This window comes from Panthera uncia, chromosome A2 (assembly GCF_023721935.1).
Source record: "Panthera uncia isolate 11264 chromosome A2, Puncia_PCG_1.0, whole genome shotgun sequence".
NCBI lineage: Eukaryota > Metazoa > Chordata > Mammalia > Carnivora > Felidae > Panthera > Panthera uncia.
The window spans coordinates 73,077,162-73,102,231 of record NC_064816.1 but is presented as its reverse complement, the minus strand read 5'-3'; the positions used below and the strand labels follow the sequence as shown (position 1 = coordinate 73,102,231).

The following is a 25,070-nucleotide window of genomic DNA, read 5'->3' as shown; positions in this document are numbered from 1 at the left end:
TTCCATGTAGTCCTTGCCCCCAAAATGTCCAGCCTCCCCTATTATCAGCATCTTCCACCAGAAGGTGTACATTTGTTACCACAGATAAACTACACGGACGCACCCTAATCACCCAGAGTCCACAGTTCCTCTTAGGGTTCACTCTTGGTGTTGTATATTCCATAGGTTTGGACAAATGCGTAATAACGTGTATCTCATATTATAATACTCAGAGTATTTTCACTGTCCTAAAAATCTTCCGTGCTCTATTCATCCCTCCTCCCCTCCCCCCAGTACTAACCTCTGGCAAACACAGATCTTTTTACTGTCTCCATAGTTTTGCCTTTTCCAGAATACTTGGAATCTTATACTATGTAGCCTTTTCAGATTGCCTTCTTTCACTTCGTAATACGCACCTCCTTTCAATGCGTAATATGCGTTCTTCGTGTCTTCTCAGGACTTGGTAGCTCGTTTTTTTTTAGCCCGGAATAATATTCCATTGTCTGGATGCACCACAGTTTCTTTATTCATTCGCCTACCAAAGGGCACCTTGGTTGCTTCCAAGTTTGGGGAATTCTGAATAAAGCTGGCAGAAACATACGTGTAAAGGTTTTTGTGTGGACGTAAGTTTTCAGCCTATTTGGGTGAATACCAAGGTGCATGACTGCTGGGTCACATGGTAACAGTATGTTTAATTTGTAAAAACCTCCAAACTGTCTTCCAGGGTGGTTGTACCATTTTGCATCCCCACCAGTAACGTATGGGAGTTCCCAATACTGCACATCTTCATCTGCACTTGACATTGTCAGTGTTCTGGAGTTTGACCATCCTGATAGGTGTGGAGTAGTATCTCGTTGTTGGTGATTTTTTTCTTTTTGGTTTTTCTTTTTCTTTCTTTCTTTCTTTCTTTCTTTCTTTCTTTCTTTCTTTCTTTTTTCTTGAGGTATAATTCACCTACAACATTATATGAGTTTCAGGTGTACAACACAATGATTCAATATTTGCATATATTGTGAAATGATTACCACAATAGGTCCAGTTAATATCTGTGACCCTCCACAGCTACAGAATGTTTTCTTGTCATGAGAACTTTAAAAAAAATTTTTTGTTAACGTTTATTCATTTTTGAGAGAGAGAGAGAGACACGTTGTGAGTGGAGGAGGGGCAGAGAGAGGGAGGCACAGAATCCGAATCCAAAGCAGGCTCCAGGCTCTGAGCCATCAGCACAGAGCCTGATGTGGGGCTCTAACCCACAAACCGTGAGATCGTGATCTGAGCTGAAGTTGGACGCTCAACCGACTGAGCCACTCAGGTGCCCCTTGTCATGAGAACTTTTAAGATCTACTCTCTTAGTAACTTTGAAATATGAAATATAGTATTATTAACTACAGTTGCCATGCTGTACATTATATCCTCATGACTTATAACTGGAAGTATGTACCTTTTGACTCCCTTCACCCATTTAGCTCTACCCACCCCCTGCCTCTGACAACCATCAATCTGTTCTCTGTATCTATGAGCTCGGGTGTTTTGCTTGGTTTTGGTTTTTTTTGCTTTTTGTTTCGTTTTAGATGCTAAGCAAAAAATTACAAGGTACATGTCTTTCTCCCTCTGACTTATTTCACTTGCAATGATGCCCTCATGATAGTTATAAATGGCAAAATTTTGTTGTTTTGTAAGGAAGATTTTGGCTGATTAATACTCGTGTGTGTGTGTGTGTGTGTGTGTGTGCCTCTCTGTCTCACGTCTTCTTTACCTATTCATCCATCAATGGATACTTAGGTTGTTTCCATATCTGAGCGATTGTAATTAACGCTGCAACGAGAATAGGGCTATATACGTCTTTCTGAGTCAGTGTTTACATCCTCTTCATAATGAATACCCAGAAGTGACACTGCTGTATTATACGGTAGTTCTATTGTTAATTTTTTGAGGAACTGCCATACTGTTTTCCATACTGCCTCCACCAATTTACATTCCCAGCATGTCATGTACACCAGTGCCCAAGGATTCCCTTTTCTCCACATCCTTACCAATACTTGTCATTACTTGTCTTTTTGATTCTAACAGGTGTGAAGTGACACCTCATCTGATTGCAATTTGCATTTCCCCGATGAGTGATGTTGACCGTCTGTTCATGTACCTGTTGCCCATCTATATGTCTTCTTTGGAAAAATGTCTATTCAGATCGTCTGCCTATTTTTTTTATTAAATTTTTTTTTAACATCTATTTTTTGAGAGACAGAGAGAGATGGAGTGAGAGGGAGAGAGGGGCAGAGAGAGAGAGAGGGAGACACAGAATCCAAAGCAGGCTCCGGGCTCCCAGCTGTCAGCACAGGGCCCAACGCAGGACTTGAACCCAAGAACCGTGAGGTCATGACCTGAGCCGAAGTTGTACACTTAACCAACAGAGTGCCCCTCCCTTGCCTATTTTTTGATCAGATTTTTTTTTTTTTTTTTTTTTGCTGACTTGTAGGAGTTCTTTATAAGTTTTGTATATTGACTCCTTATCACATATAAGATTTGCAAATATTTTCTCCCATTCAGTAGGCTACCTTTTCATCTTGTTGATGGTTTCCTTTGCTGTGCAAAAGCTTTTTACTTTGGTGCAGTCCCACTTGTTCATTTTGCTTTTGTTGGCTTTGCTTTTGGTGTCAAATCCAAAAAATCATCACCAAGATCAGTATCAAGGAATTTACCCCCTGTTTTCTTCTAGGAGTTTTACAGTTTGGGGCCTTACCTTGAAGTCTTTAATCCATCCTCGGTTAATTTGGGGCCTTACCTTGAAGTCTTTAATCCATCCTCGGTTAATTTTGTGCATGGTGTAAGACAGTGGTCCGCTTTCATTCTTCTGCTTGTAGCTGTCTGGTTTTTGCAACACCATTCATTGAAAGACACACTATCTTTTCCCCATTGTATATTCTTGCCTCTCTTGTCATAAATTAACTGACCTTATATATGTGGGTTTATTCTCTGGGCTCTCTATTCTGTTCCAATGATCTCTGTGTCTGTTTTTATGCCAACACCATACTGTTGATCACCATAGCTTTGTAATATGGTTTGAAATCAGGGAGTGTGATGCCTCCAGCTTCACTGTTCTTCCTCAAAATTGCTTCGGCTGTTTGAGGCCTTTGGTGGTTCCAGAGGATCACTGTTGTTTTAACTTGCATCTCCCTGATGGTATATTACGTGGAGCATCTTTTCATATGCTTATTTGCCTTTCCATATGCTTACCCTTTGTTGTATGGCCAGTTATTAACTGTATTTGTTACATATATTTTTTACTGTATGTAAACGAGGGGAGTGATCAGTGTTTCTTTTGACCTTGCCTGAAACTAATATGTCACCACCATTCTTGGAGGGGTGGGGGAGGGGAAAGAACAGGAGAGAAGACGCAGAGACACAACTGTATCCCCCCATCCCGCAAGAGGAGCTGAAACCTGACTATACTTTTAAAGTAAAACATTGAAAAGAGTACCTGAATTGTAAAAATGGCCATAATTTTCTGAAAGAACAATGTCCTGGTGTCTAACGAAGATTTGACTGGAATCGGGAAGTCTGGAACTAGTGGTCTCAAACTAAAATGCTTATGGCGGGGCGGGGGGCGGGGCGGGGGGGAAGGGGGAGCAAGCAGTTAAAGAATGTGTGCCCAGTGAAGGAAAGAAGATTCAAGTCGGCCGATCGGGCAGCTGAGAGCCCACTGCTAGTCAGCACCAGCTGTGGTCAGGGCAATACATACCCAGTGTCGCCACATCCTCTGATTTGTTTTTAAAGCCATAAATTCAAATTTTTACATAAAGTCAACTGTTTTTAAAGTGCTGTGTGGTTCCAGGACTTCGGGGGCCAAACAAACACATTCGGGGCCAGATGTTTTCCAGCCCTTGTGATGCTAATTACTATGGAGCTCCTTGGGGCTGGCTCCTTATCTGAAAGACGCCTGTCCAAGCTTTTCTTGGCACCAGACGCCTATTCTGGTCCTCTTCTGTAATAAATGTCTTTACTTGTGAAGGAACTATTTAGAAACGTTAATTCTCAGTAAGTTAGAGTACCAAAATAATACCGAAGTCAAACAAGACAGTCTCAAAATGCTGCTGCAATCTGAGTCTTAGCGACTCGATTGCTAATTCAGGAGTATAATTTATCCACAGAAGTCTGTGTGGTTCAATGTGCCACATTCAGTTAGGGGAACAACGGCCAAAGAAGAAGAGACATAAAGTAAGTTTAGGTTTTTGAGAGGTAGTGCCCCCTAGTGGTCAGGAACACACATAGCACAGCCAGGATGGCCTGGGGTCAAGGCCAGGTTTGCCACTTACTGTGACTTATGCAACTTATAACTCAAGGTCTATTTGCCTTGATCTCCTCATGTGTAAAAATGGGAATCACAGTTCCTACGTCATAGGGTAATTATGAAGGTTAAGTTAGCGTAGAGCTTAGAACAGTGTCTGACACAGAGAAAAACATCCGGAAAGAATGAGCGGTTGTTACCACTAGCATAGGACAGGTTTGATGGCTAATCCACCAAATCTCCTATACCGGTTGAGCTAGCATTTTACTCTAAGATATCTGAAAGAAATTAAGCCCAATCTTTCTCCGATCAAGGCCAAAATCAATGGCCTGCCTAAACAACGCCACTGGCAACTTGTCAGGGAGGGCCTAACATGCCACAATTCATAGAAACCTGACAGAGGTCAATTTAGGAAACGCGGGTCAATGCGGTGGAACAGGGGCCATTTGGAATCAAAGGGTGTGAACGCCTCATCCTCCGTCTCCACCCCCTTGTGATTAATTAACAGCCTTACTGCATCCACCCACCAGCTGTATCCTAGCTCGTATGCCTGACCCCAACCCAGGACCACACCGTCTAATGAAAACTGTGCTTCTAATTGTCCAGCAGGCGATCATGGCTTGGCTAAGAAAGGCTCTTTTCACTCCCCTCCTTTCTGATTAACTAGATGGCTTTATAAATCCGCTTAATAAGTTCATTTGTGTAACCCAAGGCTAGCTGCCCTTCCTTCCTGCTGCGGAGAGGGCTCAGCTGCTTATCTTTGGATGTGACCCATCAAAAGAGAATTGTTAATTTTTTTTTAATCTGCTAAATTGACAGGCACCCCTGATCTCACATCTCCCCCAATTTAGTGAGGCTTCCCTACACCATAAAGGAAGTCGAAGTGTATGGAGTAAATGGAGAGACTAGCAGAAGTCTTTTCTAAGTTTATAAAAAAGCCCTTAGGACTGTCTCCTAAGCAGTGAATCTGATCATTGCCAACGGGTCTATGTAAAGGAACTAATATTTACACAGATCTTCAACATTTCTAACTGGTTTCCATATGCGTTGTCTCATTCGCCCCTCCCCCACACCCCCACCACGTCTGTCACCTAGTACTTAACTATTGCTAGTCTCATTTTACCAGCAAGAGAGCAGAGGTGCAGAGAGGTTAAGTAACATGTGCAAGATCACACTGTTAGACTTGGGCTTGGTTTCAGGTCTTGTGATTCTAGGTCGAGTGCTGTTTCCATGATAATGTTGCCTTTCAGCACCCTCCCCCCCCCCCCCCCCCCGCTTTGTTCTCCTGGGGCCTGGAGTTTGCAAACGAAATCCCTACACTCCTTTCCCAACTGTCTTTCCATTTGGCTGTGCTAACTGGAGGTACTGGTGGGCAACACGAAAGCACGACAGACAGAAGAGTCCTGGTTCGGACTCAGAACGAGGCAGTTGATGAAAGGTGCCGCAGACACAGTGGGGCAGGTGTGATTCTGGACTCCAGCAGCCCAGGAAGGAACAGCACACTATTTATTGGTTCCAACCCTGGTCAAGACAGCACCTCTTGAGTACGTCCAGAATCAAATGCATGTGTCTGTAACCCACGTGCAAAAGCGAGAGCAAGTTCATGGGCTCCAGCCCAGGGATGTCAGCCGCTTCTGCTCTAGGTATCACCTCTCAGTCCTTTTTGCACCTCCACACCCCTCCCTCTCTCTCTCTCTCTCTCTCTTTTTTTTTTTTTTTGCAGCTCCAGCTTTTCCAATCCATTCCCTTGTTTAAAATACCTAAAGTGGCTTCCACTTTTCTCTGTACCTTGTCTTATTTTTTTAAGTTTTTAAAAAAAATTTATTTACTTTGGGGGGGGGGAGAGTGTGCGTGAGTGGGGGAGGGGCAGAGAGAGAGGGAGAGAGAGAGAGGGAGAGAGAGAGAGAGAGAGAGAGAGAGAGAGAATCCCAAGCAGGCTGCGTGCCATCAGCGCAGAGCCCGATGTGGGGCTCAAACCCACGAACCGTGAGATCACTACCTGAGCCGAAATCGAGAGTCGGATGCTTAACCGACTGAGCCACCCACGTGCCCCCTCTGTACCTTGCCTTCTTATACACATGTACCTGCTATGTGAGAACCCTTTTTGGGAGAGGGATAAAAAGCAGAAGACACTGTCTCTGCCCTTAGGAAATTTGTAATCTCCCCAGGCAACCGAACTAACACATTCGAACCAAGAGTAAACAAGACAAAATGTATGGATTCAAGGGCTGAGGCAGACGGGATGGGAAAGCGCACGGGAAGTTCATCACCAACTCTACTTGTTTGGGGCACGGGGTGGGACATGCGCTGGTGTTCTTCCTTCAGCACGCAGGCATGTCTGTTCTCCGCCCATCCAGAAGCAGCCCCTGGGCCAGCCCACCCTCTGGTCTTCCGAATCACTTCCCCTTTTCTGGACATGCTGGGTTTATACTTCCTGCCCTGAAGCCAGCTCTGGTGCCAATTTGTCTGCTCTATTCTTGTTCAGTTTCCTGTTCATTAACTTCTGGCTCATTATAACATTAGCATCCCTTAAACCCACATTTGCATCACCATACATAAGAAACTTTTTGTCTATAGCCAAAAGGGCCACGATTACTACCCGTATATAATTTGGGACCGAACTATTCATTACAAGGGGGTTAAGAGTAGGAGAAAAGGTGTTTAAAGACCTGCTAGGCTTTCAAATTTTTTCCGCCCTTCCTACATCCACTAGTTTCACTTTTTCCTCTTCTAAAATGGGAGAATCCTGTATCACGTGGGATTCCATTTTATTTATTGTTAAATTAAAATTTTTTTTATCATGTTGATTTATTTTTGAGAGAGAGAGACAGAGACAGAGAATGAGCAAGGGAGGGAGACAGAATCCGAAGCAGGCTCCAGGCTCCGAGCTGTCAGCACAGAGCCTGAGGCAGGGCTTGAACCCACAAACCGTGAGATCATGACCTGAGCTGAAGCCGGATGCTCAACCAACCAAGCCACCGAGGTGTCCCTAGTTTTACTTTTAAAACAGCTCCTTCTTACTGGGGGCTTACTCTATACCTGGTCCTTTTCATACGTTAAGTCTCTTACACCTCTCCCAAACCAGATGTCTTCCATCCTACAGACCGGGAAAGTGAGGTCCACGGTGGTTAAGTGACTCCTCCATGGTTCGTACGTGCTATTGGCAAAACCAGGACTCATGCTGAGTAGGCTGTCTGACTCTTGAACCTGTGCCCTGGAAAACAAGCTAAACCATCCTTGTTTCCATGGATGGAGAACAGCATTTGTGACACCCACCACAGCAACTCTGTGGTCAGTGTCCTGAGGTCAGTGTCCCCCACTGCAGTCAGTGTCCTATATCGGGGCATAGCATCGTGGGGCAAAGCCTCATCAGGGCACTGAGGGGAGGCTTCAGAAAAGGGCGTCTGGAGCAGCTGGGCTCCTCTCTGGTTTATAACGTGGGATTCTGCACATGACTTTATTTGAGAAGGGCTCGCCAGAGCCTGCTGAAGGAGGGCCCCAGGATTGTGGTCCACAAGAAGCAAAGGCTAACTGTGTTTCACACGGTTACTGACAGGAATCTACGCTTCTGCCTGATACACTTGCACACACTTCCAAGCCTTAAGAAGGACTGAAAAAAACAGGCAATTAGAGAACCACAGGTTTTCAAGCAACTGGCATCCTTTCATCTTTGCAACTAGTGGACAAGACCAGATTTCCAGAAAGTTAGGAACCTGAGGAAGTTTCTCTATTGCACTTTGCAGTCGTGCACTTTTTCTTACACAGGTGCTAGCTTTTCTCTCTCCCGTCTGGTACTGGGGAGATCTTTCCCTGGAAAGAGCTGAAATATGGCACCACTGAGGCACTGCCTATGAGACTCCTGAGGTTTTGCTCTGGTAGGAATCAAAGCTTAAAGTCCCTGGCATATGGGACACTATATAGACAATCAAGTTGTCCCCGCCCCCCCCCCCTTCGCTGATAAGTGACTGAAGCTATGCAGCACAGTAAATACAGAAGTGAATCAAGGGGGCGCCTGGGTGGCTCAGTCAGTTAAGCATCTGACTTTGGCTCAGATCACGATCTCCCCGTTTGTGATTTCAAGCCCCGCGTCTGACTCTGTGCTGACAGCTCAGAGCCCGGAGCCTGCTTCAGATTCTGTGTCTCCCTCTCTCTCTGCCCCTCCCCTGCTCATGCTCTGTCTCTCTAAAAAGAAATAAACATCAACAAAAAAAAAGGTGATCAAGGAAACCAGCTCTGGCAGAAGTTTAGGTATTAGCCAACAGGCTGGGGTATGTTTTTAAGGGACAGGGAGGTTCTAGGGGGGCTCCTAGCATCCTGAAGTCACTGCGTGAATGCGGCATCAGGGCGGGCGTTGGGGACTGACAAAGATTTTTATTGTATTGATAGGAAGCATGCTAGTGTCAACATTCATGCCACAAAACACAGACCCAGTAATTGGGAGGTTGTTAGGAACATTATTCTAATTCATACAGTCTCTTGTGGTTTGACAACTGGCAAATTAAATGAATTACAGAAAAAAAACCCCTCTGAAACCAAAAAATGATAATCCCTCTCCCCCAAGATATCTACTTCCCTCTGCCAGTATACAAACTACTGTGTCTTTGGCAGAATCCTTAATGTTATTTGTATCTTGAGCAATACATTATTTTAATCTAAAAGAGAGCACTACGCAAAAAACTGAACATCTTTGAGGACAAGGGTCTTTACTGAAAATATGTGTGGCTGGGCCAGTTCAGAGCCTCCTCTGTGTCACTGCCAGGAATTAGTCACAAGGCAAATGCCCAATCAGTTTTTGTAAACTTATGATTAGCTTTCATCCCCACAAAGCCCGTGTTTGTCACTAGGGTCCTCGCTTCTCTAGCTACTGGTTAAAGGATCAGTGACATACTTCAAAGATTTGGGGAACAGTTTCTGTTCTTTGCGGAGAGCATTTGTTCTCCCAAAAACAAATGCTAGATTTGTTCATTTGCTCCAAAAAAACGAGAGGAACATTTCTTTTGATTGTTTTCCAACTCCACCTCCGCATTTAACAATGGAAAGTCACACTACCCTCTCCTCCAGCTTAGCAGAATCTGTGAGTAAGCCGAAGTCTACACTATGACATTTCTGAACCTTGGGAAGTCACTGTTACACAAAAGCGAGGCAGGATTTATTCAGCTAATGACATTATCTGACAAAGGGCTGAAACTTTAGATTTCCGTAAGCATGCATTCCTCCCTTCATTCATTCATTCATTGAGCAAATGAAGCATCACTACATGCCAGGCAATATTCCTGGTGTTGGAATTCAATAATGAAGGCAGCAGACAAAAGTTCCTGCCTTCATGGACTTGATGATTCCCGCGGAGAGAGACAGACAGTAACAAAACAAATTGTAAATTACACAGTTTGCTAGGTCATAAGTGCTATGAAGAAAAAAATAAAACGAGAGAGGGAGATAGGGGGTTCCAAAGTGTGTGTGTGTGTGTGTGTGTGTGTGTGTGCGCGCGCGCGCATGTGGGGGTGTACGGGTGCCCAAGCACACTTGCTCACCACAGCATCAAGAACTAGCTCACCAGAAAGTGGTATTTGAGCAAAGACCTGAAGAAGAGGCAGCAAGCTACGGGGACATACATAGGAAGAGTGCTCCAGACAGAAGAGACCACAGCGCAAAGGCCCTGAGATGGGAGCGTGCCTAGCTTGTTCAAGAGACGTCAAGGGGCCAATGGTCCAAGCGCAGAATCAAGGGAGAAGAATAAGGGCAAGGACAGGGTAAGAGCTTTGGCTTTATGCAAACTTAATTAGGATACAGAAAAAGGTAAGTAATATCCAGAATGAATCACTTGGAAATAAAGAGATAATTAACAAAATGAAATAAAAATTTAAATAAAACGCATGTTGCCAAGCCATCCTTTATGACTGGTGATCATATTTAAAAAGTACATGTTTATCGTGATCGTTGTCTAAAAGGCCTCACTGAGATTATTAAAATCTAAGGAAGCAGGAGGTTTATGAGTAGATAGTTTTACTGTGTAGTGATTTAAGGGATCTGTGGGGCCGGGCTCCCCTGTCCAAAATGGATAAAAGCTCAGTGTGGGATTATACGACTTGGGTCTAAAGAGATGAATTATTTTTCCTTCCTTTAGATCTTCAAGGCCATTTATTTTCTAGATTCTTCTGTTAAAATACAAACACTAGGTCAGGATGGGAAGAAGCCAGGTAAAGAGTAGGAGGAAGTGACATCTAAAGCAGGTATCGGGTAACTTCTCTTTTTGTTTTTTTAAGTTTATTTATTTTTGAGAGGGAGGGAGGGAGGGGCAGATAGAGAGAGGGAGGGAGAGCGAGAATCCCAAGCAGGCTCCACGCTGTCAGTACAGAGCCTGACTTGGGGCTTGAACTCAAAAACCGTGAGATGATGACCTGAGCTGAAACCAAGAGTCAGACGCTTAACCGACTGAATCATCCAGGCGCCTCTCAGGTCACTTCTTTTGAGAAGCAGCAGACAGTGATCCGCCCTTGAAATCCTGTGTGAAGGGCACATACAGAGGTTCCTGGGGAAGAGCTCTAGGAAGGGAGAGGTGTCAGCGGACGACAAGGGACAAAAAGCAAGTTCTATTAGTGTGGACAAATGTCATACCTGCAAGCAAAACACACTGCCACCAAAATTCCAAAAACATTTTGTTCCAGATGTGGTCAGCCACACTAGTGAAAGGAATGCCCAGAACTATGAAGCCACCTTGCTGCAGACAGGCATTTCCAACCATATTGCATCATTTGGCCTAGAGTTGGTTTTTTTTTTCTCTTTCTGTAGCAGACATTTATTCCATACAAGGTGCATGAACGTGGAATGGATATTTAGAACCACAGGTGCAGTGTACCAGCCGTGACAGCCTTCAGATTTATTATTTGATGTGAATGGGCGGCAGGGTAATAGCTTTGACTTCCATATGAGACTTTATTTGTCATGTACACACAGCACACTGACCAGAGCTCCAAGGCCAAGGGCTTCCCTTGTGAGCTAATTAAGCACTCGGTGGGCACATCTCCCACTCAGACAGAGGTGTGGGTGGTGAAGCACATTGCTCTGGAGTTAGACTAACCTGGTTTGAATCCCTGCTCTGCCATTCACTAGCTGTATGTTCCTGGCTATGTGAACTTCAGTTACTTCATCTATAAAATGAAGACAGTTACATAATGATGTGGACAGTGCTTAGAACATGTCTGGCACTTGGTAAGTCTCATCAGTGGTGACTGTTTTTACAGTCGAACATAATGGTTTTCAGAATAGGTCTTAGTGGGAACATTCAGTTCCACTAGTCATATATTAATGTCTGCGTACAAATTTAACACTGCTTGGGTTTCTCTCTCTCTCTTCCTCTCTCAAAATAAAAAATAAAATAAACTTAAACCAAACAAACAAACCTTTATATATATATATATATATATATATATATATACACACACACACATATATTTATATATATATATATACATATATTTATGTATATATATATGTACACACACACACACACACACTGCTTTGATTACTGTCAACTGTTATTGTAACATTGTGTTAATTTTACCTTATTAAATATTGAAAAGGGCCATCACCATTGGGAAGACATTAAAATATATGAAATTAAACTAATTTGTCTTTATGGAATATGGCCTTAGTGGATCCCAGATGCTATTTTTACAACAAACATCTATTTTCTAAAAAGGCCATCATGTCAGACACGTAGGAAACAAAACAGAGAAGCATTAGACAAATGTATCCCTGGGTAAGTTGAGACCTTTCAAGAAAATGACTTACTCCATGTCAGGTTCACCTCAGGGCAACACTGAAACAGGAACAGGCCACATGAGTAATTTCAGAGAAGAACGGCCAAGGTCTACCCTGGTTGAGGCACACAGACCAGGAGGAAACAAAATTTGTATCCAATCTGGCCTTACAATATAGAGGGTTTTTTTTTCTCTTTAAATGTATTGTAAAATTGAAATTATGGTGCTCATTTTGTGGCACTAAAATGCCTTATGAGTCAATAGAAGCTCAACGGTGAAAAAGAATGTCTTTTTTTTTTAATCTCCTAAGACCTTTAGTCTACACGCACTGTGCCTGATGCCTTGTCCCCAAACATCACATCCGTGACACTGGGGAACAGGCAAGAAAAAGAATTGTCTTTAAGTTCAAATACTTTTGGCCAAAATATAATACTGTCAACTCATAACAAAAACTCTTTTTTAGGAAACAAATTGCTTTATTTTACATTTTATGTAGGAAACAAATTGTACTTCCATTGAATTGTATATTTCATATAACTCGATTTCGGTAACTCATAAAATTGCATTAAAAATAATTATTTATAAAAATAAAAAAGGGAACAGCAGAAGATTCTCCATATTCTATAAATAGACGTAAAACATTAATTACAATGAAGAAGCTATATAATGCCAACAAGAGAAAGCATACTTTTGATTTAAAAAAATGAATTTAAATTGTAATGAACCCTCTAACATCACTGGCAAAGAATTCTGTATCATTTGAACAATTTGAAAAAGAGTGCCATTGTATATCCTAACAAACATCTCCCATTCCTTTTTTTCAGGAAGCACATTGTGGACTGAGGATAAATGTAATTTCACTACAGGTGCCGAAGTGTGTTATAGGCCAGCCAGATTGAAAACGAGGCAAGTAAAATGTGGAAAACAAATCAGAAGCATCTTGCCACACACAAGACTGACGGAACAATTTTAAAGTATTAGATAGTTTTCCAGAAAATAGGTTCCATGGCCCACTTGGGTCACCAACGTGACTTCTAGAACAGGAACTAATGAGGAGTTGGTACAAGGCACCCGGGGGTCATTAGGAACAAGACTAGACACGGTTCAGCTACAAAAGAGAAGCAGGCTGGGTGCCCCCCACCCCTGCATGAACCACACGATTGTTGGCTATCTCACGCCACGAGCCTGGATTAAATGAAAGGAGTGACACGTCAGATTTGGGGACTTTTCTCTGCTTCTCCTGTGTAGATGAGAAATAAGAGGAAAATCAGGTAATTTTTCTATTTTTAAAAATCGATAGTTCTTTTCCATGTGATTGATTGCATAGAAGATGAATGGACAGTGGTATGAGTTTTGATTACCCAGGAGCTCAAAATAAAAAATTTATGAATATAAATTATGATTTGGGCATTTAAAATTATGATTTGAGGCATTAATTATGCCAGAATTTGTCCGTGAGTACACATGAATTCCCTCTGCGGCCAACGCATCACTTGAGGACAAAATTTCTGAGCCTTGTGATTCATCTTCGCACATGCCCTAGGGTTAAGCCGTTTTTCATCTACAAATATGAAAGAATTATTAAAATGGAAATGTTTCGTGGAAATACCACCTCAGTCATTTGGCATGTGTCGAACTGAGCACCCTTTCCAATAGTGACCGTGGGACAAACAAAGCCACCACCAGGAACACAGCAAGAACAGAAAGAGAAACAAACAATGCAGCTCTTTCCCCTTACACTGGGCTCAAATTTGTCTGCTTAGTAATAATGACATATTGTCTCATGTTATTGCTTCAAAAAAATGTTTCCAGTGACCCTTGGGAATGCTATGTACTGTTTTCCTTCAGCTTTGCCCTTGGCAAAATTTTCTTTGTTCAGATCGCTCTCTGAGAAAGTCATTTCAGTCTGAATTGTGTACATTCTAGGTCTTTCGGTTAATAAGAGTTTTTGACCTTTTGGTTTCTACAGCCAGTTCTTCTCTTGGACATGATTGATGGCATTAATTCTTCTCGCACGTGGTCTGGGGGAAACCACTCCCCCTTCCTCAAACAAGCATCCTAATTCCGGGGACAACCTGGGATGACCGCCTTTCGCTGCTGCCCACCCAGGTCTCTGAGCTCCAGAGAGGAAGCTCACCTAAGGCAGAGATGTCTGCACGAAGATTGTGTTTGTGAACAACGGGGCAAAGGCTCAGTGAAATTTAAACAAGACAACGAAAGGCAATGACTCTTGGCATGTTTGCTTGTCATTCTCCGGGCCTCTCTCCTCATTCTGGGGTCTCTGTCCTCATGCGGCCACCCCAGCACTACTCACCTACCCGCTTTCTTCATCTTTAATGGACTTTCACTAAAGTGTCCTAAAATACTGATGCCAGGTGAACTTTCTCAAAACAATGGTTGGGCAGACGTCACGTCTCATTCAAGAACGTGACAGGTTCATAAGTGAACAGAATTCAAACTCAGCACAGTATATTCACAATCACGCATTTCAGACTTAGCGTATTTACAACAGAACTCTATCTTCTCGAAAGCAGCCTTTCTGCCTTTTCCATTCCGCCTGATAGCACCGCCATCCACCCCATCTCTCAAGCCAGAGGTCAGGTCTGGCTCTTTGTCATTTCTCGTTCCTAACTGGCATACAGGTCCATTCAATACACTGTGAGGTGTCTTCTCCACTGGGATCCTGTGTCAGGCTCCCCCAGCTCACCAGCTCTCGCCTCCTGTGCGTTTCCAGCTTCTAGTTTCACCCATCTGTGCTACATACAGTCACCAGGGTATCTGTTCTATACTCAGATCTGATCATGTGACTCCCTTACTCACGATCCTCACATAAGATCCCACGAGCTATCCCAAACTCCTGGTCCAGACAATACTCTCCATCGTGCCTTCACACTACCTCTGACGTCGTCACTTTGGGTCACACCAGTGCACTTGAAGTGAGTGCATCAACCGCAAGGCTTCTAGAGGTATCTACTGTGCCTCTTCCCACAGCGGGGATGTCCTTCTCCACGTCTGCCTCAAGATGCCAGCTCATCTTCAGTGTTCTTGCTCAAGGATTTGCCTGCAAAGCTATCTCGTTTGCCTCTGTATCAACATTACACCTTTATAGGTATATAGACACAGACATAAATATATACACATATATGTAATTTTTACTCTTTTGGGGCTAATTACACCACACTGCAATTCATGTATAGTTTGCTTGTGACCCTTTGATCATATCTGAAATACAGCAGCTCATGAAAGAATGAATGAAAGAATGAACAAACGTTTATTCATTCATTAAAGAAAGAAGGAAGGAACAAACACCTCTCCAAAGTCACTTTCAGCCGCTCCTTTCTTAGGTCTATTTTCTGCTTTAAAGTGGTTTACCATGGGGTGCCTGCGTGGCTCAGTCGGTTAAGCGTCCAACTTCGGCTCAGGTCATGATCTCGTGGTTCATGGGTTCGAGCCCTGTGTCGGGCTCTGTGCTGACAGCTCAGAGCCTGGAGCCTGCTTCGGATTCTGTGTGTGTGTGTCTCTCTCTCTAGGCCCCTCCCTGGTTTACACTCTGTCTCTCTCTCCCTCTCAAAAATAAATAAACATTAAAAAATTTTTTTAATAGAAAATAAAAAAATAAAGTGGTTATTTTCCTTTTGCCATGTAAATACTACATGGCAATCTCTCCCTCCTCTGCTCAAGACTTGGCTGTTTCCTCCACTCAACTTAATTTTTCTGGACTAGTTTTAGAACCATTCTTCCTTCAATGATCAGTTCAAGTTCAAATCAGGCATGATTTGAATCTTTGTCAATCTCCATCTAGTGATTGGTCACCACTCCTTCGAATTCCCAGAGCGCTTTCAGTCTGTACGTTGAACAGTCAATAATGCTACTCTGTGCTTTCTTTTTATGTGTATTCCTACCACATACATGTGCATGTGAACAGTCTATTTATATGTATATAACTAAAGGGTATGAGTCACTGAGGGCATGAGCCGTATTTTATAATGCAGGCTGCATTATCAGAACTTCTCATGGTTCCCTACATAGAAAAAGCAACCAATAATGTTTATTAATGAAGATGATCACCAGACCTACTATATGTAAGTCTCATAAGTAGTATTTTATTTGTATTAATGAAGCCTAAATAACTACAGAATAAACTTTGATTTATTCTCAATCAAGTGGTGAGATTCTAGGTTCAGATATCGGCAATGGCCCCATAGGTCATTCAGTGTTACTGAACATTCTACTAGTGAAGAACAGTGTTTGACTCTCAGCTGAGGAGAAGGTGTTTTATAAAAGAAAGTCGTCTAGTTGCTCACCAAACAAAGATCTTTCCAGGCCCTTCCCATGTTCACTCCAGCACTTACTGGATCAAGGCAGCTATATTTCAGTAATAAAAATAATTTAGACAAATCAGTCTATTATAACGTAGATATTTGAAATCTACTTTCTCACTGAACTTGTGTATTGTTCGACAGAAAAAAAAAATCCTAGTGTTCAAAGGTTTGTTTTCAGGAAAATGAAAATGCCTATTGATTTCCCATAAAGTGGCTCTGGGTAACCAGAGACATAGAGAGAAAATCAAGGACAAAGTTTTCTTTAGGGATGATTTCTGGTTTTGGTCCATAACAGGTATTTCATTTTCGTTTAACAAATGTTTACAGAGCATGAACTGAGTACCCAGGATGGTGCACGAGGCTAAGACGTATTTATTTTTTTCCTTTCCTTCTATGGCATGAGCACTTTTAAGAGCCTTCAAAAATATGTACCAGATAATTTATTATTTTGCACAACAAATCAACTTGAAGACCTTTTTTAAAAAAAAAAACTATTAAACCATATCTGTAGTTGGATTCTCTAAAACAGGGAAATGGTACTCAACAAAGAAATATTTTACAGGACACCTGGAACTTAGATGCATTTTCCAGGTCCTTTGAATAATTTAATTATGGTAGTTTTGTCTAGTTACATTCATTAAATTCTTTCTCGGTGTTTTTGGTTTTTTGTTTTTGTTTTGCTTTATTTTTTTTCTTTTCCCCCAGGAACAAAGCCATTTAAGAAACTACCTTAACTACGTGTTTTCTGTGCTTAGTGACAACAAAATAAATACAAACTTGCAGAAACCACTTCCCATGATCTCCTCCATGTGGATTGTTCTCTGTTTTCCATTCTCTCCTTTCATAACCTGTTCCTATGGCCTCTCCTTCACCAGGCTAACAGCTTCTGTCAGCAAAGCTTTTATTCAGTACAGTATCAAAAGCTTTGCAGAAAAACGGATTAATCATGTTCCCTGCTTCTCTTTGTTTACCCCTTCAATTCTTGTGGAACTGAAGCACACTAAGAAAATGCATGTCTAATCACAAATGGGAAGCCCCTCTTAGTTATTTTGGTGCATTTCTCTTTGAAACGTATCATATAATTAAAGGCCCTCTGAAAATCAAATTGATGAGTTTGCCCAAATATGCCTTCCACATCATTATAAGGATTTAAACACATATTCTGTGTCCCTCGATTTTCAAACGAGAAGCTTATGTATACCAATGCCGAGGGAGTGATTTGGTATTTTACTTCTTTATTTTCAACAGATATTCCTTGTGAGACAGACATAACTAAGCATTTTTAAAACATAGTAGATTGGGGGTTAGATGTCATTAGGCAAATAACACAAGTCACGTATTCTATGAACCGCCAAAGTAGACCTTAGAGTGGTCTTGTCATTACTAAGTCTAAATGGAATAAAGCATCTTCACTCAAGTCTTATTCCTGAAAATCTCAGAATGTCATCCTCCACCATTAATTTCATGCCAATAATTAAATGGGATAAATACTGGTGACTTCACCACTTCTCTATATCATAGTTTCATATGGTAATTCTCTCATCCATAAGGCCCCACTTGCTCAGGAGGAACTCGTTCACTTGGCCTTTCCAAAGTTGAAAGTAGCTTTTCTCAATAGCACTGATGGTTTCCTCTATTAAGATTACCCATAGGGGCTCCTGGGTAGCTCACTCTGTTTAAGCATCTGATTTTGGCTCTGGTCATAATCCCATGATTTGTGAGTTTGAGCCCCACACTGGGCTCTCCACTCCCAGTGCAGAGTCCACTTCTGATCCTCTGTCTCATTCTCTCTCCGCCACTACCCTGTTCATGTGCGCGCTCTCTCTCTCCCTCTCTGTCAAAAGTAAATAAGCGTTAAAGAAAAATGCCTCCTAGCTGGAGCCCTCAAGCCACAGCGGGCAATACCACTGAACCATTTCTTCTACATTCAGACATTCTCGCATCATTTGAGAACATGGCTTTCTCATCATTTTTGCCATCTTGCTGAGAATTGTAGGGTTGATCGGAAAATTTTTAAAGTAGCAATAGAATTCTTATGTCTCAAATAAACAACCAAAAGATACTAATCAAATAAAAAATTTCACAGGCTCATCTGTTTCAAACCATTAGCCAGGCGGAACCCCAAAGAGATGAGCCCTTCTGGAAACGTCTACGGAAAAAATAAGTGGTTTGATGGAATCCATAATACAGCAAGGAAAGTCACAGCCCCGAAGGAAGCCGACTGGAAAGGGAATTACCCTCTCTGGGCTAATGGGAATCCCTGTCCCTGGGAAGAGCAGGTGTCCAACCGAGATGCCAAGTTCACCAAGTGTCCATCTGCATATATCTTCCTGCATTATTCAAGTGAAAACTGCCCTCTCTAAGTATTTTCAGCCTTTTCCCTTTACAAAAACGTTGAGAACGACAAAAATGAAAAAGCAGGGTGGGATCATCCACAGGACACGCGGATGGCACCAAGCCCTTGTTCAGCCGGAAGGGCATTCCTTCTATGAACTTCACAGTTTATATAAAATCTCTGGCTAGATTGTAGGGCAGAACGCTTTTGTGAGAGGCCAGTATTTCCGGAAGAAGTCTGCTAGATCTGTGGCTGTATTCGCAACGGCACTGGTGTGAAACGTACACACGCAAGACCCATGAGCACATGGCCCCATGCGAGTCACCCAGCCGCCGGCGAGGAGGCCCATCCCGCACACCTCAGGTGCAGTCTCGGCTTAGGACGTGCGGCAGGAACACATTAATCAGCACGTTCAAGGAATGCATTAATCAACGCCACCACGTCGGCTGGCCTGCCCTATTGTTTAACCGTGCATGCTAACGAACGCGAAGGCAGCAATATGAATGTGGATTTGCTCCGTGCCGCCAGAGACAAAACCCTTTTCACCACCATATCCTACTCGACTCTTTCAATAGCAATCATTCTCTCCTGTCTTCGTGCTAGTTTATGGACTTGCCGTCTGCAACAGTCAACCAGAAACAAAGACGCTTTACAGACCAGCTAAGTTAGACAAAAGCTGTAAGAAACGCCTTCTGCAGATATGAAAACTCGAAGCCTCGCAAGAGATTTTTTTTTCTCTGCCTCGCAAAACAGATGCTGTCGTGAAAAGGCAAAATAAAACAAAACAAAGCCAAGCCAAGCAAAAAAAAAAAAATTAAAAATTAAAAAAAAATAGCCTAAGCATCTATTTGTGTATGCAGTCAGATGTGACAGCAACATACTGCATCACCAGCAGGGGCCTGGGCCTGGCTTCCTGCTCCACACTGGGTTTCATTTTCCTCCTGGGTAGTTCCCTAGATAACCGTCCTGTCAGGATTCCACTCCCTCCAAAAGCAGCCAGGGATGAAATGTCCAGATGCTGGAAGGAAGGGTCTGATAAAAGCACCCGCAGTTTAGACACACATTTCTACCTTTGTGTGCACAGTCTGTGGGCCCGAACACTCCAAGGCTTTCTGGTGTTATCCCACTCGGTTGGTGGTGGTCCAGAATGTTCAGTAAACATTAATTTTGGTCATGAGGTTGCTGGACATAAAGATCATAATTCTGAACGAACGAGGGATGCCCTTTTTTTTTTTTTAATTAAAAAAAGTCTTTTTGCAATGTTTATTTTTGAGAGAGAGCAAGAGAGAGAGAGAGAGGCAGAGTATGAGCAGGAAAGGGGCAGGGAGAGAGAGGGAGGCAAGCACAGAATGCAAAGCAGACTCCAGGCTCTGAATTGTCAGCAGAGAGCCCGACGCGGGGTTCAAACCCACGAACTGCGAGATCATGACCTGAACCGAAGTCGGACACTCAGCCAACTGAGCCACCCAGGCGCCCCGAGGAATACCATTTCTAATTATCATTCTGAACAGGCTTCCTCTCAGGGGCAGAGCTATTGCGGCAGAGCTTGTGTTTGCTGGGAACAAGGGTCACAGGGCAATGACCCCCGCCCTAGTGGGACGGTTCTAGGTTCTGGTCGTTTCAGTGAATGCCCAAGTTAAAGTCCCGTTGATCTGGCCTCACCTCACCACCTGCTCTACCTCTAAACGTTTAAAATGAAGTGTTTTAAACATTTAAAACTGAGCCACAAGTGCACCAGGGAGAACAAATCTGACCCAGTAAGTATCTGCAAAGAGCTATTTGCAAAGGTCACCGCACCAACCCTCTGGTGTATAAGCACTAAGTCGCTACACATTTCCTGTACGGGAGTGACTCAGGCAATTTTCTCCTTCCAGATCCCAAGCAGATCTTTCTGTCCACCAGAACACAGAGGGAAGCAGAGGGGAAGAACACAGGACATTTGCAGGGTTCCCACTACTGACAACGGGCATGACTGTCACAGCCATACAAACACGATGTGACCTTTCTCACCTCTCTCCCACCCTTGTCTGATCGCCCCCTCCCTCCACCTCCCACGAGAGAATACAGACGTCCTTCTTCAGGTACCTTTCTGAGCCTTTGGAGACAGCCATCAGACTGAGCAGCCGGGGTAGTGGGAGGGGGTCTAGGGTGGGTTTCCAGAGACAAATGGTTGCATCCCCTGTGAATTACGAAGATGAGGATGCAAGGGGTAAAAGGAACGTAACCAATAAAGGCATCTCCATCACAGATGCCATAACAACTGGGAGATAAACATGGGGACGTGTATTAGAATTCAGCCTCCCCACAGAAACTCTGCGGGTGAGATGTAATATGCTTTCCCCTGACCACAGGTCACAGGGAGTTACTCAGGCTCCGCATGGTAATGGCAAGTGCGGAGAATGCCGGGATGGAGAAACGGAATGTTCTCTCTCTCAGCTTCCAGGAAGGTGGCACTTTGGTGCGGAGCCAACATTCCATGCCCAAGGTGGCCGCGATCACAAGGCAGGGCCTGTCCACTTGTGCTAAGGTCTCAAGAGGGCCCTGGACCTCAGCATATGTCAGGGTGAAGAGGGAGGAAGGCAGCAAGGGCAAGAAAAGATCCTTCTGGTTTTCTAGCTGACCAAATTCCTAGTCAGCTCTAGCCGGTGTCAAACCATAAAGAGGTGACTATCCTTTGCTTAGACTGAGATCCCTGGCTTGGTTTTCGTCAGCCCCAGGCTTCCCCGGGGAGCTTTTCATTCATGTGCTTCATTCACAGTTGCCTGGTGTCCAGTAACAAGAGACAAAACTTCTGCACTTTACAGTGACGCTGGAGGACAAACCTTGATAGATCTCGTTGTTGTTGTTGTTGTTTTTCAGTTATTTATTTATTTATTTATTTATTGTGCACAGCAGGGACAGGTAGAGAGAGAGGGGGGAGAGAGAGAGAGAGAGAGAGAGAGAGAGAGAGAGAGAGAGAGAGAGAGGGAATCCCAAGCAGGCTCCGTGCCATCACCACAGAGCCCGATGTGGGGCTCGGACTCACGAGCCGTGAGATCATGACCTGAGCCCAAATCAAGTGTCAGACGCTTAACCGACTGAGCCGCCCAGGCACCCTTTGATAGATCTCTTTATTGTTAAACAGTATTAAAAACAGTGATCCCCTTGTGCTTTGTGACAAAATATTGATGCACATTCACAAATCAACTTAATTATAAGATAAAGTCTTTTTACTGTGATCCGTTCTACTATTATCTACTTAGAATATCAATACCCTTCTCCTAATGTATATACATAATTTTGTAAAAGTTAGTACGGTGAGGCCAAGGGGAAGAACAGCTTTTGAAACATCAACCTAATCCAATCGTTAATAACTACCATAGCCTGTCAGATTTTCCTTTTTATACAGCTCGCCAAATGGGAACGTGCCTTAAAGTGGAACAGGGCACGATTCTTCTTCAGAGTTATGATAGTTACAACCAGGACCACACTAACACAAATGCCAGCACGGAAAAGCAGTCCTACACAGTGATTTTGGGGGCATTTCCCCCTCTTTGCTCTGGTTCGCTTGTTAGAACTCCATCATTGGCTGTCCTGCATTAAATTTTTTTTTTAACATTTATTTATTTTTGAGAGAGAGAGAGAGAGAGAGAGAGAGAGAGGCAGAGCGTGAGCAGGGGAGGGGCAAAAAGATGGAGACACAGAATCCCAAGCAGGTTCCAGGCTCTGAGCTGTCCACACACAGCCTGACGCGGGTCTCGAACTCATGAACCGTTGAGATCATGACCTGAACTGAAGTTGGACACGGAATGGACTGAGCCACCCAGGCGCCCCAAGCTGTCCTGCATCTTAGCCCAAGGTTTTCAAACCAGGCAGAGGAAATGGAGAGTATTCTTTTCCTTGGAGAGAATTTACACATCAGTGTTAATGATGGAGGTGAACACGGTTTTTCTACATGACTGGATACCAATCAGTAAGGGTAGCACTTTCCGGAAAGAAGGATGTGGGTGTGGAAGTGTGGGTTCACAAACCACAGTGGTGGTCATTCACATCTCATGGATACCACGGCACAGCAGCGAACGTGGGAAAGACTACTGAACACTCAAGTAGCTACAAAAAACTTTCTTATTCCAATGTCAGAGGCTGAATTCTTGAATAGCCGGGGGACATTCTGAATACAAGAGTGCTTCAGAATTTGGGGAAGTTTCAGGGCGCCTTTGTTTCAGGGAGACGAGAGGAAGAAATGGGGAAGACACTCCGTATTTAGTTTCAACCGGATTAAATTCTTCACAAAGATAAAATGAGATATTTCTGTGGCTCCTGACCACTAAAAGTTCACTTCAGTCATTTAACAGAAGACTGGCCAAAAAGATCAATGAGAATGTACCCCGAAAGGTAGAATTCGACCTTGTCGCTTGTTCCTCTCAAAGACTTTAAGTGAAACAGCCCTCACACAATGAATGAAGAGAACACAGTGCATCTAGCCAGGAAAACTTCCCTAGAAACCACATGAGAGTGCCCTTGAAAGTCGGAGAACCCCCTTTAGGGAACTCTACCACGGCCCCCCTCAAGGGCACCATACACTCCTTTTCAGTGGTCCCTTCGCTTGCCTGGTCTTCATGTATTTTCCCTTTTACTAGAAACCACCATTTACAAATAAGCACCCGGTCTTGCTGTCTTTCTATCTCCCCTAGGTACACACAGTTTATAACCTACAGAACTTGCCGTAATTTACCAGTGACACTAGCGATTTCTTGTAGGCTATGTTCCTTAACGACGTTACTAATGATTTCTAATTCCTAACAACTGTGATTTGGCATATCCAGACTTCCATGTCCCTGTCAGCATGGAAGGGTCTTACTTTTCCATTGTTTTACCTTGTAGGTGTTATTTTACAGACACTTGTTGGAGGACGTGTGTATAGGTGTATCAAAACTTTATAAATTAAGTCATTTTATGGGGCGCCTGGGTGGCGCAGTCGGTTAAACGTCCGACTTCAGCCAGGTCACGATCTCACGGTCCGTGAGTTCGAGCCCCGCGTCAGGCTCTGGGCTGATGGCTCGGAGCCTGGAGCCTGTTTCCGATTCTGTGTCTCCCTCTCTCTCTGCCCCTCCCCCATTCATGCTCTGTCTCTCTCTGTCCCAAAAATAAATAAAAAACGTTGAAAAAAAAATTTAAAAAAAAAAATCACAGACCTTGCAAAAACTTGTGGGAAAAATCGCAGGCATCCTGCACCAAATTAACACCTTTAAAAAAAAATAAATAAATAAAAAAATAAAAAAAAATAAATTAAGTCATTTTACATTAACGAAGGGAGGTTTCTATTCAAAGAGCCATTGATAGAAAACTAGGCTCTTTTGGTATTGGTCATAGGTGTCCAACTCAGCACTTTTGCTAGTGTTTACTAATTTTCACTTTTCAAGAACTCTTCAAGCCGAACAAAATATATACTACTTGATCTACAAAGCAACGTTCTTAGTTTCCAGGCTACTGATTTGGGGATTTCTGGCGGTGTTTTGAAACACCATAGTAATTAGTTATATGAAGTCAGTTTTAATACAACACAATGGAAGCAAATTCAACTGAGGCATGAGTCATTTCCTCTTCGACAGAAAACGGCATCTGAATGGATCAATTTAGGCATTTCTCAAGGACAAGAGACAACATGCTTGCAAGATTTTCCTACCTCAAAATCTTGCAGACAATCTTCTTTTCATAATTAAAGTCCGTGAGAGTCTCTTTATTTATTAAATGAAACCTATGAGGCAGAGGACTAAGTGTCTGAACAATCACGCTCTCATAAATTCCTTATGAGACAGAGTTCTCAGAACTATGTTCCAGATCTCCAAGTAAGATACCCTTCATCAAATTCAATACTGTAATAGATGGCTTTTCAGAAGGCATCACAGGCCGGGAAGAGACAGTTCTAGAGCTGATAATTCTGACCGAAATGGGAAAGTGGTGGGCAGCGGGGGTGGCAAATTGATTTACAAAGCAGAAAGCACATATCAAAGTAATATTCAAAGTTTCCAAACAGACTGTTGTATTATATGGACTTCATTGTGAGACAACAAAAAATTCATGTGCGGATAAGTATATTCTCAGGAGAGTTTTCTGATACATGATTGAATCAGAAGGAAAACTCTTTTCTTATAAATGATTCCTTAGCCTTTTAAATCTTTAATTCCTTCAGAAACATATTGCTTACTAGCAATGTGTTCACTCTGGTGTCTATTTGCTAAACTTTATGATGCATGATTTAGTAAAACAAAAGTCTCATTACTATGGAAGGACACGAAGGGCTGGTTTTCTCCCCCGTATATTTGATCCATCCTCTTGGATAAGCAGTATGACTCATGTTTTCGCACCTATATTCCTACCTCCATCTTTCATCATACGCTTCGGATTGA

General features: G+C 43.0%; 1 protein-coding gene across 1 annotated transcript in view; it reads right to left on the bottom strand.

The window, feature by feature from the left end:
- Positions 1-25,070, bottom strand: part of NRCAM (neuronal cell adhesion molecule) — a 282,710-nt gene that overhangs the window by 119,096 nt on the left and 138,544 nt on the right. The window lies entirely within an intron of this gene.